At 49.8% G+C, this 14,023-nt stretch overlaps 1 long non-coding RNA gene across 1 annotated transcript; it reads left to right on the forward strand.

Annotated features, from left to right (window-relative positions):
- The first annotated feature begins 6,069 nt into the window (after positions 1-6,069).
- Positions 6,070-12,833, forward strand: LOC138493130 (uncharacterized). Its single transcript, XR_011276273.1, has 2 exons — positions 6,070-6,410; positions 12,482-12,833. It is a non-coding gene; the product is annotated as an uncharacterized lncRNA (long non-coding RNA).
- Positions 12,834-14,023: the final 1,190 nt, after the last annotated feature.

Genomic DNA, 14,023 nt, shown 5'->3' on the forward strand with positions numbered 1-14,023 from the left:
CAGCCTTTGCCAGAGTTTTCCTGGTCTAGAGGAGTGCCGATCATGACTAGGGTGGGCTGGGCCATACCCCTTTTAACCAGACCCCATTCCTCTCTACTATTCCTTGTGCAAGCTGAAGCTCCCCTGCCATGGACCAAGCAGACTGCTTACTCTCCCGGCATTCCCAGGGTGGAGTAATGCTGTACAAATCCCAAATTATCTGGACTTGTCCCTGTTTTATTTAGGCCCGACTCGCCCAGCCTTCTGCCCCTATAAGTAGTATTAACATAATATTTATGTTGCTAATTACCAGGTGTATTTGTTTGTTGTCTCAGTCGGGCAAAAAGGTGGAGTAGGGCCTGACAACCTGCACCTCCAAACCATTCCAATGATATCGATGTACCACACTGCGTTGCTTAATCCCCTGTACTCCTCAATACCCTTCAGAACGTTCTCTTTCCCCATTTACAGTGTAGTTTGGTAATGCATGGCCAATGGCCCCCAGTCATAAATTAAAAACTCGCACTATCCCATGAGTCCGTGATCATATTACTAATCCCTCCGTGAGATGCGAGTTGCGCCCCGCCAAGTCCCCAGTTCTATTGTACTATCTATGGTGCTATTTTATTATCTCGGCCAGCCTCCTTGCACCAATCTCCTTAACTCTGCCCCTGGCCTTCGCCCTGTGTTAGTGTACCTAAACTCGAGGCTACTGTACACTTGTATTCTGGCACTGCCGACATGTGCAGAATAGTGGTCCATACAGTTGTGTGCCAAACTGATAACCAACTGCCCACATGCCGCTGGCCCATGATCCTGCTACTCATTCGGCCCTCGGGCCCCAAATACTCCTCAGACCCCCGTCCTTGCCTTTGACCACTGCGTAACACCCCTTAATGCCCGGCCCAATGCCGTTGAATGTACACAACCCTGCATTCGCCCAGGGGTTTGAAATGTATTTTTAACCAACAGTCAGAGCCCCGTGGACCTTAATCACCAACTTCCATCATGACCCAACCAAGATCTAACCTCCCTCTTTGGGAATTCAACTCAAGCCTGCTGGATGAACTGCTGGGGACATCAGCACTGGCTACCACACTGCTGATGGAAACCTTTGTATTTCTCTTTTTATTACTGTTACACTGATTATATATACCACATATGGTCTATTGTTTGTGTGCTGATATTACCACCTGTACCATAACTCATTTGCCCAGGAGAGCTAAATGACCCCTACAGCATCCGATCAAAGCACCCAGACCTCTATTCGCTTCCCCCTTTTGTAGCATCCTATTTGAAGCTACTGCGCTTCAATGATATCCGGCGACCGCTTCCACCTCGAAGCGTAATCTTATCCCCGGGCTTTAGGGCAACTGCTCGACTCCTCCCTGCATCCTCAGTTACTTCCCTTTGACGACTGCGTACTGCGTACCCGTCTAATATCATCGTACCAATCACAACCTCTCCCTACGCCAATCCTGGCCACTTCCCAAAGGCCTCTCCTCCTGCCTTCTTGTAGTGCGCAGTGAAGAATTCTTCACACCCACCTATGCCTTAACGCTTGTTTGCGCACTACAAGGTAAAATAACGCGCATCCAGCGCGGGCACTGCAAGCTGCTTCTAATATTCCTCCCAACGAACCCCTTTAGTTGTGTTGACTGATCTTAACTAATGTGGGGCACCAACGACGGGAAGTGCGACTTCGCTATCCTTGACTATTATGAGTCGTCCTCGCCTGTGTACACGCTGCACCAGGCAAGCAGCCACCGTTGCCTGCTTCGTTCCTCCGTGCAAGCCTTGTGCTTGGTGTAGGCACTCCTCCCTCTAACCTGCCGGCAGCACCACATGGACATGTGGGCCAACCATCGTTCCCGAGTGCAGGATCCCACATTTGGCCACTATGTTCTCAGAAGTAGACAGACTCTGTTAGAGTCCAGTGTGCTCCCCGCCTTTCCCACTGCTTGTGCCTCCCCTAAACCCCCAGCAGCAGACATATTTGGGGAGAAAACGTGGCAGGGGTTCTTCTACAACAAGCTTCCACTAAACATACAAGTAGGAGTGGCGAGATGCTGCTGCAAAGAGAACATCACAGGGGGAGCAGTGGTCTGACGGGTCGGTTGGTATTGAAGCCCACGCTATTCTCTTCAGCCATCCAGTAGCTCACTGGCGTGGAGGCTGGAGCTTGTGTAGAGGCACTCAAGCGCCCCTCTCCATGCGATAAGAGGATCCTACACGTAGTGTTAGGAAAAAACACAACTCTGGCCTATTATGGCACAGTACGCTGGCACAGGTGGATGCCGAAAGGCACATTACACAGTTTGACAAATGTCCCTTCCTGTGATGTTATCCGGGTCAATGGATGTCTGATCTAATTTTCTGTGTCGTCATTGGGGGATCTTGATAAAATGACCACCCTTGAACTTTCCTTATTTGTAAAATAACTATGTCTGGAGTCCCCCCTATAAGCTCTTCCAAGGGAGCCGCTCTATAACACCACAGAGAAGGCCTCAACTACTTAAAAGTCTTCAATGTAGCCAGGGGCGTTGCTAGGGGGGGGCTAAGGGGGCTATAGCCCCTGATCTTTTGGTTGTAGCCCCAGATAGAATCTCAGGAGCTACAGCCAAAAGACTAGCTAGCCCCCAGTCCCAACAGTTCCGACATCAGCTTAGCCCCGGGTCTTTTCCAGTCCTAGCAACTCCCCTGAATGTAGCACTACTTGTATTACAAACTTTTGGAGAATATTCGGAATAGCTATTTTACCTTGAAACAACAATGCCCACTAAGCCAACAGTGTGCTGGTCATGAGGACGGGTTGAGGGTAGTGGGGGCTTGCAATGGACAACAATGCAGAGTTTATTTCCCCTTTACTACCGTCGCCTGCCCCTGCTATTTCAATTCACCCTTCCTTTTCTTGCCTCTTTTTACCGGGTCCAGTTTTCTCTCCCTTTGGTCTTAACGGTACTGTGAACGTTAAGAAAGGAGTCGTTACAATGCTTTCGTAACATTACTTCCGTCATCCCTTTTTGGGACCTATTATAAAATAAGGCTCAGACTAACATATGTTACTAGGTCATACACTGCTGTAGTTGTGAGTGCACAGATCCACAACTAGATGCAAAGAACCCATACACAACTTTTCATCAGTCTTTTAGAATCTACATTTCGCATGCTCCCAAAGTAGTTGCGTCTTGTGTACAGGCAGCGATAAAAGGACTCTCCGTATCACTGCCGCTACATGAGAAGTCTGCAGTTTCAAGCCAAGAGGCTGGTAGGCAATACAACATCAGCAGGTGGCCTGTGGAAGAGCTGCTTCCCCCTAACAGTTAAAATAACATTCGGGTGGCTTTCGAATCTCCTGTTTCAGAAGCTTCGTGGCGGAGGTAAATAAAAACCGTGTGTTGTCATTCCAGCAATGGACACTCATCGTCCAAACATACCTCTTTCCCCGGTATTGGACAAAAATGTTGCCCTCATTTGTGCGCCCCCGCAGTCACTGCGACTTTGGCGGCGCACAAAATGAGGGTGACATTTACTGCGTCCAAGCAGAGCGGGAGTTGCGGGGGTGTCCCCCGCTCTACCTGGGTGTAGTAACGGGGGTCAGGGGTTGCGGGGGTGTCCCCCGCTTACCATTTCGGAAAGCTGGGGACACGTAAGAAAAAAAGAAAGAAAAAAAAGCACCCTGCATCGTCAGCTCTAACCCATGTTAGTGGGAAGAGCTGACTCTGCAGGGATCACAGGGGGCGGGCGGCACACTTCTGCGTGTGCCGCCCTAAAGGTGAGTGGAGTGGGGGGGTTGGGAGGGGTAATGTAGGCCGGGGGAAGCAGGCATAGTGATCCATATGCTCACTGCGACGTGCCGTGCCGTAACTGGTGTCGGCATTTTCGGCCGTCGCAGTTGCGGGGGCGCAGTGATCACATAGATCCTTTCCCCCGATCATTAAATTCGGTGGCTATAGCAGCACCCCCACAGACAAAGCGGCCGCCTCTGAATGTACATATTTCTCAAACCCTTTACAACTTCAAGGCCCCCCAGATAACACGTCGTCCTAAGCGTTGCTCCTGTATTTCCCAACCCATCATCCTAGGTACATACAGTAAATACGCCGGTACCTTTTCGCAATTAGTGCGCCACTTCTAAGTGCCACCCTGGAACCCTACCTCGCCAGGCCTATCGACATTGAAAACGTCCACTACCTAATTTGTGCACTCTGGAAAACGTGCGTGAACCGCAGATCCTCCCTCATCATTCCCATGCAGTGCGGTAGCCGTTTTAACCCCTGGATGCCCGGACGCTGGGCGCTGATGCAATCCACAGTGGAAAACCTGTCCAGGCCTTTGCTAATTCGCCACCCGACATGCCCCATGAGACCACAGTATACATACAATATAACCACGTCTATCCTTGTTTAACGCATGTCGGCTTGGGCAATGGCAAACCAGTGTGTCCCCTTACCGCCCAACCTTGCCAGCCCCTCTAACCACAGGTCACCCGACTGCTGGCTAACCCCATGTCGCAAGGCAACCCTGTACACTAATACCATTTGGTCCGGCATACCCATCGTACAGCTGGTAACAGTGGAAATTCAATGCGGCCCACTAACTTGCTGGAACCCCTTGCTGTCAGCAACTCGCCACCCTGCCGACTGTACTACTAACCCTTTATCCGATACTGGCACCTCCACCAAGCGAATTAGCCCGCTCCTTACCCGACGCACCTTCCTGACTGCAACCTTATCGCCGCTCTGCTGGAACCCCATAAGACAGGAACCCTTCATCTTCTGGCTGGAACTCTTCCTCCTCTTGCTTGGGAACAGCAACACGAACGAAAACAAAAACTCCTTTCTGCTGCGGCGGGGTAAGTCCTTCTCTGGAGGGGCTGGGAACTTCCTACCACTGGCCGCCTGCCGCTTATAATGGGCTTAGCCCGCCCCCTTCCTTTTTTCAGCCTTTGCAGGCTTTTCCAGCGCTTTGGCGCGTTACTCATTTTTCCTCCCTTTACCCAGGGGGGAGGGAGGAGAGGAGGACCCTGCCCGAGTTATCGGGGTATCTCCTCCATTTTTGGGTTTTTCTCATCATCACCTTCATTGCACGCGGAGCCGAGGTTATTTCGTTAGCGCAGTCTCCGACATGGAGTGGCTGTTTGCTTTCCATGGTGAGCAGCCACGCTCACTAGCAGCCCGGGGCACACTTGCATGCTGAATGACATGCAGCGATATTAGTCCTTGGGTAAGTCTGCAGTGACACAAATCGGTGCATGAAATAGCGGCACCGTAATAGCAGCAGTTATGTCAAGAGAGGACCCGGAGCGTATGAGCCCAGTAGATTGATTACGACGGGAGAGTGACGTTGATCTGTATAATGCTGAAGTTGATGACACAGAGATCTTTTTTTTTTAGATTAAAAGCTACTAGGCTTTGAAGAGCCGCTGAGACGGACATCCTTGTCCTGATCGCAGCAGAGCATAGGCAGTGATTGTGCACCTCCAGGATGCCTTTGGGAGTCAGACTGCGTCCAATCTATTGACAGCGTGAGTGTGCTAGTGTGACGAATGCTTGACCAGTGCGCAGACACATGCAAAGCCGGCGAAGCAGGAGTGCGCCACATGGATGGCTGCAGAAGGCGCAGCGCGCTTGTTTTAGTGCAAGCCTTTGTTTTAGTAGAATGCGTGTGGTGTGGGCGCCCAGTTATTTCGTGGGTATGTGAAAAACGTGGGTGATTTGCGAATAAAGCAATGGAAAGAATAGGAGACTTTCCACTGTATGCAGTAGGGTTGTAACGGTATACCAGTATACCGGTATAAACACTGTGGTCAATTGTTTGTAACGGTAAACCGATTCCAACTATGTTTTTGTTTTTCACGTGAACTATGCACTGTGCAGTGAGTGAACTTCAATGATTGCTTGCAATTGCAAATTGCAAATGGGCTGGCTTTTAGCAAAACTGGAAATGGAGGAGGTGGAGTTTGCCCAGGCCCAGGCTGGGCTGGGCTGACTTCTGCAAGTCTGGGACTGCAGGAGGTGGAGTTTTTTTCCCGGGCCAAGGCTGGGCTGGGCTGGCTTTTTCAGCAGCCTGGGGGAGGTGGAGCTTGCCCGGGCTGGGCTGTGCTGGCTTCAGGAGCCTGGGACTGCAGCAGATGGAGTTTTCCCCAGGCCCAGGCTGGGCTGGCTTTTTCAACAGCCTGGAGGAGGTGGAGTTTGCCCGGGCTGGGCTGGCTGCAGAAGCCTGGGACTGCAGGAGGTGGAGTTTTCCCTGGGCCCAGGCTGGGCTGGCTTTTTCAGCAGCGTGCAGGAGATGGAGTTTGCCCGGGCCCAGGCTGGAACATTCCAGAATCCTTATGTATATGTCAGCGAAAGTTGAGCAGTGCACTGTTCGGGCTTCATATTAGAACCTTGCTGTCACTCTGTGCCTCGGAGTTTAAATGTTCCAGGAAGGTAGGTGAGCACTACAGCCCCCACACCGGGACCGATATCCTCTTTTCTTCCCTCCCTTTCTGTCTCATGGCCTTCTTTCCACCTGTCTGTTCTGTCCCGCTTCTCCTCCTTTGTTGAAGTCTAGCATGTGTGCCTGTTAGTGTGCGTCTCAAAGGTGTTATTCTATGTATGTTATTGTGAGCCCGAATGTGTGCATACTCGGCAGGCACTGCAGATGAGGGTGTGAAATGCTACCTATTGGTCTTGCCTGAACCACTTGGAAGCTGTGAGTTGTTGCCAGTAACCCCCGATCTGCTGTACACACCAAACTAACTATGTCTAAAACACAAGACATTCCTTTAGAATTACAGACATGAAACAGCCAGTGTAGATCCTTCCTGAATCCCGACTTGTACATTGTCACTAAAGAACGTGCCGAGCACATGGGAAGCAAACAAGGGCCCCACCATGCCCATGCTATACCTGCAATATTGTTCCTATAGGGGATACTTATTTATTTACTGGTGAGCTTTGGAAAGGCGTAGCATCAACTTTTAAAAGAAAAAGAAAAAACACACACTTTACACATTCGTTTTTGGCTGCTGCTTTAGTGCCCCAATCTGCGTTGCACACTATACATTCATCTGTTTAAGTGCAAAGAGCCCAGGTTACTCCTTACAATGTGCATTATAAGGCAAGCATTAACGTGATCAGATGACACTCCTTAGTGTTTCCGTGCTTTGACGTTTTTTTCGATTGCAGTGCATTTTCTTTCCCATGTTGCTGTCAGTGGGCGGGAGCAGTGCTTAATTTAGTTTTACAGTTCCTAACTTTTTCCTATACTTATATTTTAAAAAGAAACCGGGAATGGTTTCGTTTCAAAATAAAAGTATAGGAAAAAGTTGAAACTTTCACTTTTCAGTGCACTGCACTGAGCGTTCCCCTAAACAGCAGGAGCATGTGTTTTGGGGTTTGTATTGTGTGTGGGAGGGTGTGTGGCGATGGGATTTGTGGGGAATGCTGCAGGCCAGTAGGGAACAAAGTTCCACTACTTCTTTTCGTACACTTCGACCACTGGTTGCTGTCATAGTCATGTTAACCAACTTACAACTGTCGTTTTGTTTTGAAACTCCGACGAGTATTCGGTTTACATTTTTCATCCCTCTGGTTTTGGGGCAGACACTCCATTGGGCTAGGTGCAGCCAAGAAATCCTGAACACCACTTGTCATAGGTGGCTAAGGGCCAGTTCCCAATATGTTGTGGAATCATTTGGGGGTAAGGTTTTTCAGTGACTGGGCCGTACTGTTGAGCTACATTCTATGTCAAGACGAGGCGAGCATTATTCTTCATCTTCTCATTTATTTGCTCTCCAGCAGTTTCAACAAAGTCAATAAAATAAACATTTTTTTTTTTCTAACTTCCTTTAAAACTTCATTTCCCATCAACCCTAGGTCCCTGTTCCCAGTGTCCTGGTCATGTGACCTAGTCCTTCCTCTTCCTGTAACCTCCTCTTCTTTTCCTGCTCTCCAGAGATAAGTACCCTTTTCATCTAGCTGCGTAACACCACAGCGTTTGTATGAGGGTTGGATAGTATTTTAGTTTGTATTTTAGAACTGTATATGAGCATATGAGCTGCGAAGGCAGAGACCGCGCAGCGTATCATTCCGAGTTCGGATTAGGTAGTTTTGCTAACGCGGCGGCCCCGTGCTGCATTTCCAGCACTTCAGGGGTGGCGCCAGAACGTTCCGTTTTCACAGCGAAGGAACCGTGAGCGGACCCGGAGGAGCCTGTGAGGGTCTCCTCGCCTCACGCTCGCAGTCCGCGAGCGAAGGATTGAACCCCACCCTTCGGGTGGAGGAGGACAGAGGCTTCGAGCCTGTCTGCGCCGCGGCCCGCTCGCACGCGAGCACGGCAGCGGCCCCCACCCTTGGGGGGGCGGAGCGAGAGCTCGAACAGAGCTCCGCTCACAGCCCCCACCTTCGCATGGGTGGAGCCTAACGCCGAGAGACCGGCATTAGGATTGGAGGAGCGCTCGGCCCCCCCCCTCCCTTGGGAAGGAGGAGCCGGAAACGCTCCGGAGCATTTCGCCGGCATTGCGCTTCGGTCTCCCGTCTGTGACACTCGCGAATAGTTTTACCTAGAGGCACGGAGCCGTCAAAGAAAATAATTTCAAAACGAAATATTGCAGATTCACAGCTCAGTGAGAGTTTTTTCTCATTACTACAGTGCCCTGCACTCAATATCATAGAAACTGCCTTGCAGCACAGGTGCAGCCTCAGGTGAGAGTGATTAGTGGACGTGCCAAGACACCTACACAGGTGTTACAGGGCACCAGCCAGCACACACATCATGGCTGAATATGAATGGAGTGAGGAGGAGCAAGAAGCCACATATTCAGAAGACTTAGCCCAAAGCTTCAAAGATGTGCTAGGCGAATCACTCCTAGAGGCAGTGGCTCTTGGGGTTAGACCCCTGCAGGAACGCCTGTACACGATCAAATCTTTCCTGAGCCAAAGAGATAAAAGCACCTCACCACGACCTAGCACGTCCACAAGGGCCGCGCCAGAGGGCCCTCAGGGGTGTAGTAAGGCCCGGAAAAGCGCGAACTCTTCTGACCCCCCGGGCCAACTTGACGGGGTAGATCTTAAAGCCCCAGAGGCATCCAACGCTTTCCTTAGGCTGAAAGAAGCTTTTATGTCCAAGTCGGGGGTGCCATGCCTCATGACCCCCTACCCAGGGGAAGATAATATGGGAGATACAGAAGAAGAGGTCCCTCTAGAATAGGAACCCGCCGAATCTCCGACATCCTCGCAGGAGGAAGGTGAGAAAGAAGGAGATGATGGGAGCTTGCCACCTCCAAAAAAGAGGCTGAGAAAGTTGAAACCTCTGACATGTTTCAGCCAGAGGAGATCAGAAACCCGAAATCTTCAGAATGGGTGCCCTCTCCGAGAGTGGCGCGATATATGACACAGAGGCTTCGAAAAGCACTGGAAAAGGAGGTGAGGCAAAGGATGAGGGCGGAATGCCCCAGACCGTAACTCCCAGGAAAGGTGGCGGAAGCACCGGAATTAGACCCCAAAATGCTAGCCTTTGTATCTAAGTCAAATAGAGATCCGAGAAAAGGGATTGACCGCTCCTGGAGGAGTTGCCAGGAGAAGGTCCTAGATCTAGCTGGGCCTCTGGCAAAGATTATGGACCCAGCAGAACGAGCGAAGGATACAGGAGAAGAGATCGACCCGGAAGTATTGGCAAACTGGGCTCAAAGAGCCGTATGTCTGTTAGGGAATGCAAACTGCGATATCTTCAGAGCGCAGAAGAGGCCTACTCCTGAAAATAGACCAGAAATTAGGAGACCTATCCTCTTACGGGGCAGGCGAAGCAGCTCAGGGCCTACTTTTTGGTGAAACATTCGGAAAGGAGATGGGGAGGTTCGTAGGGACCTACACCTCGCTAGAAAAAGCACAGGCCTCAATAAGAAAGATTTTTCCCGGAAGGGTTTTTGGAGGGATCGGTCGATACAGAGGCCGAGCGGCCAGTCGCTATCAAACGTCCAGAAGGCTTCATTCAAACAGAGCACAATACTGGGAGGATAAGAAACCAGACACCTTCTTCCAACCCAGAGGCTGTTTCCCCAGAGGAAAGAGAGGAAGAGGTCAAGGAAGAGGACAGTATGTCCCCTCAGGTGAGAGCATCCCTATATCCTGCAGTAGGGGGGAGAACAGCGAAGTACTGGGAAAACTGGCGCGCGCTTTCCACCGACGCTTGGGGGCTGCAGTCAGTCAGAGGTTTACATATACATTTTATCCAGACCCCGACCCAGTGCAATGCCCCCAGACCTATAGTGTCGGCAAGAGTAGAGAGAGAGTTGTTACATGCAGAACTACAGAGCCTAGAGAAGAAGGGAGCTATCGAGCCGTGCAGGGCTCCGAAGTTCATCAGCAATATGTTCCTGGTTCACAGAAAAGAAAAAGTGAGACCAGTCATAAATTTAAAGGACATGAACAAGTGGGTAGTTTACAACCATTTCAAAATGGAAGGGACACACCAACTGAGATACACACTCAGACAGGGCGACTGGCTGGCCAGAATAGACCTGAAGGATGCATATCTCACGATTCCAGTAGAAAAAGAATACCGATCCTTCCTGGCCTTCGACTGGAACGGGCGATTATGGCAGTTTGCCACGATGCCGTTCGGGTTAGCGTCCGCTCCCTGGGCGTTTACGAAACTGATGAAGCCAGTAGCAGCGGCGATCAGGGAGAAAGGAATACGGATTATCATCTACCTAGACGATATCCTAATAATGGCGAGCAGCGCAGATATTCTCCGTTACCAGACCAGCTGGGTGGCGAACCTCGTAACTTCCCTGGGTTTCCTCATGAATATAGAGAAGTCGGAAATGGCGCCAACAAGAAGGATAGAATTCCTAGGTTTTATCATAGATACCGGACAGCGACCCTGGAGCTGCTGAGCAGGAAGATCAGAGACATAAAAAGGGAGATAAGGAACTGTCTCGGCAGCCCGACCACATCTCTGCGAACGATAGCTCGGATTGTGGGCCTGTTAGCAGCATCGATCCAAGCGATCTTTCCAGGACCCCTGCATTATCGAGCCCTACAGAGGCTGAAGATAAGACACCTGCAGCAGGGGCTCGAATATCACCAGCAGGTACCGCTGGACCAAGAGTCAAGAACAGAGCTGGAGTGGTGGATCCAGAACATGGAGGCATGGAACGGCAGAGCCATTTTCGGCGATCGCCCAGACATAGTGATAGAATCGGACGCCAGCAGAGCAGGCTGGGGGGCCCGATGTGGGGAGCTCCAAACGGGAGGCAGAGGGAGTTCGGAGGAACTCAAGCTACACATAAACTGCCTGGAGCTATTGGCAGGCTCTTTTGCAATCAGAGCCTTCACGAAAGACAAAGTGAATTCTTGTATACTGCTGAAGATGGACAACATCTCAGCAGTCAGATACATAAATCACTTAGGTGGCACGAAGTCCAGATTGTTAGCAGAGATAGCCAAGGATTTTTGGCACTCCTGTCTGGAGTCCGAGACGGCAGCGATAGCAGAGTATTTACCAGGCGCCCAGAATGTAGTGGCGGACTGGAACTCCAGACATCTAACAGACTCCAGCGACTGGAGACTAGACAGGACAGTCTTTCTACAGATAGAAAAGCTCTGGGGACAGATTCACACAGATCTGTTTGCGTCCAGATTTTTCAGCTGGAGGTTAGACCCAGCAGCAGCAGGGACAGATGCCTTCCTCCAAGACTGGAGGGAGGAGATACTCTATGCGTTTCCACCATTCATAATGATAAGCAGAGCATTGACGAAAGTCCGCAGGGAGGCAGCGAGTCTGATAATAGTAGTCCCGATATGGAAGTCGCAAGTATGGTTTCCAGCGCTGATGGAACTAATAGCAGACTATCCGAGAATATTGCCACAAAGAGAAGACCTTCTCACAGACCCAGTTGGGTTGTATCACCCTCTGAGAGCGAAGGGGACGCTGCCGCTGATGGCGTGCAGGATAGCAGGAGACGCTGGAATCTCCCAGGAATTTCGGCAGAGGCTGCGAGTCTCATCGCAGAGTCATGGGCTCCGTCGACTAGAAGGAGCTACGACGCAGCATGGAGCAGATGGTCAAGGTGGTGCAGGAGGAGAGGTTTTCATCCCGAAATTTGGAGCACACTCAGTGCGAGGAGCAGGAGCATCCAAAGCGCTGAAGCAGGGCGCAACGTTACAGGATATACTGAAAGCAGCTGATTGGGCTAGTGATAATACGTTCAAAACGTTTTACTTTAAACCTATTAGCTCACTAGCAGAAGCTATGGTAAAAAGCTTTGAACAAGCATAATGCTCGCCTCCGTCTTGACATAGAATGAAGATTCCCCCTGCTAACAGCGCAGGGAGCTCTTGATTCTATTAAAGACAAGGAGGCGAGCATTACTTTCCCGCCCTAGATGCAAAGGAGAGACCGAGGGGGGACAAAGTAATGTACTGTGTTATGTATCTGAATGTATAACAAGATTTTCCTCTCAGAATAGGGTGTGTATCCGCCGCCCTAACATGTATTGTTGTTTCCGCCTTAGGAGACGATTCGAAGAACAACTGAAGAAGTTCAAGAGAAGAACGAGACAAGTTGATCAAGATCGCAAGTTAGAAGGCGAGGGATCGTTTTCCGCTGAGGTCTACAGTTCAGAGACTTTCCGGAACAAGTTGACAGTTCAGTATTAGTTATGATTGCAGTTGAAAAGCAGTCAAAGAAGAGGAGGTTACAGGAAGAGGAAGGACTAGGTCACATGACCAGGACACTGGGAACAGGGACCTAGGGTTGATGGGAAATTAAGTTTTAAAGGAAGTTTGAAGAAAAAAAAAAAATGTTTATTTTATTGACTTTGTTGAAACTGCTGGAGAGCAAATAAATGAGAAGATGAAGCATAATGCTCGCCTCCTTGTCTTTAATAGAATCAAGAGCTCCCTGCGCTGTTAGCAGGGGGAATCTTCATTATTCATTATTCCCTGGAAAAAGAAAGGATGTGGACATAAAAAGGCAGATTCCATTGATCCAGAAGGTGGGGGAAAGGCATGGCCAGACCACCACTCATTACTATTTGTAGAAGGATCTCGGTTTGTGTTGTCTGTAGTGTACCCTGGTAAGGGCTGTTCATCTCTGTTAAGTGCAAGCTCCCAAATCGTTATTGAAGCTTAATCAGTTTTCCATACAACCGGATTTCATTAAGCAGAGCCATAGCATAAGGCACAGAGGCTGCGTGTGCTTAAAGCAGGCAAATCCAAATGGCTTGGGTTTTCCTTCTTTGTCCCTGTATATTTTGACTTTACTTAATGGCCCAGCCTGCAGGAATAGCTTGCAGAGGGGTTCCTCATTCACTATGCTTTCTAAATTGACCACAAAGACGGTCCTGTCTGTCTCATCCTGCTGGCTGCACATAGTGAAGCACATCCATGGTCACTAGCTGCAAGCGCAGACTGTCAGGCGTCTAACTCTGTATAGAAAATCCCAGCATTGATGATTAGGCAAGGAGCACTTTAGAGTCACTCAAGTTACCTTTTCTCTCGTCGAAACGTCTGTACCTAAATCCAATCTTTTTGCCAGACTGCCAGCCATTCAAAATTAGCCAGCTATCGTCAACCTCCCTGCCCTTTCTAATTATACCTCCCCACTCGTCTTCCCCTCATAGTGCTTTCTTCAGTAAGCTACCAGCCCTCAGCAAACATATCCATGCAAAAACAGCTCTAACGTCCTTCCTTTCTCCCCATTGTTCTCCATATAACAATCCATAACCATGTCTAGGTGCAGGCCAGGTGTGAGAACCTTAGTTTTTTTCAAATTAAATGTTTTAGAGCTGTCTAGCGGCCCTGTGACTCTGGCAAACAAAGCATAAATCACTTCTTTATGTGGTCATTTAGGGTTTCGGCAGTTGGCAGCCCACTGGCCACCTTTCTTTGTTCTGTAGTGCTAAGTGCAGAGGCCAAAACCTAATCTGTAGCTACTCACATCTATCCCACTTGCATTGCTTAATTGAAGATGTTGTCACTGAATGAAGCCTGGTGGGGGCTTATTGTGTGCGCATATTCCCTGAGGAAGTGTCAGTCTGTATACTCGCATAATT

This window comes from Ambystoma mexicanum, chromosome 10 (assembly GCF_040938575.1).
Source record: "Ambystoma mexicanum isolate Mex_15411 chromosome 10, UKY_AmexF1_1, whole genome shotgun sequence".
Taxonomy (NCBI): domain Eukaryota; kingdom Metazoa; phylum Chordata; class Amphibia; order Caudata; family Ambystomatidae; genus Ambystoma; species Ambystoma mexicanum.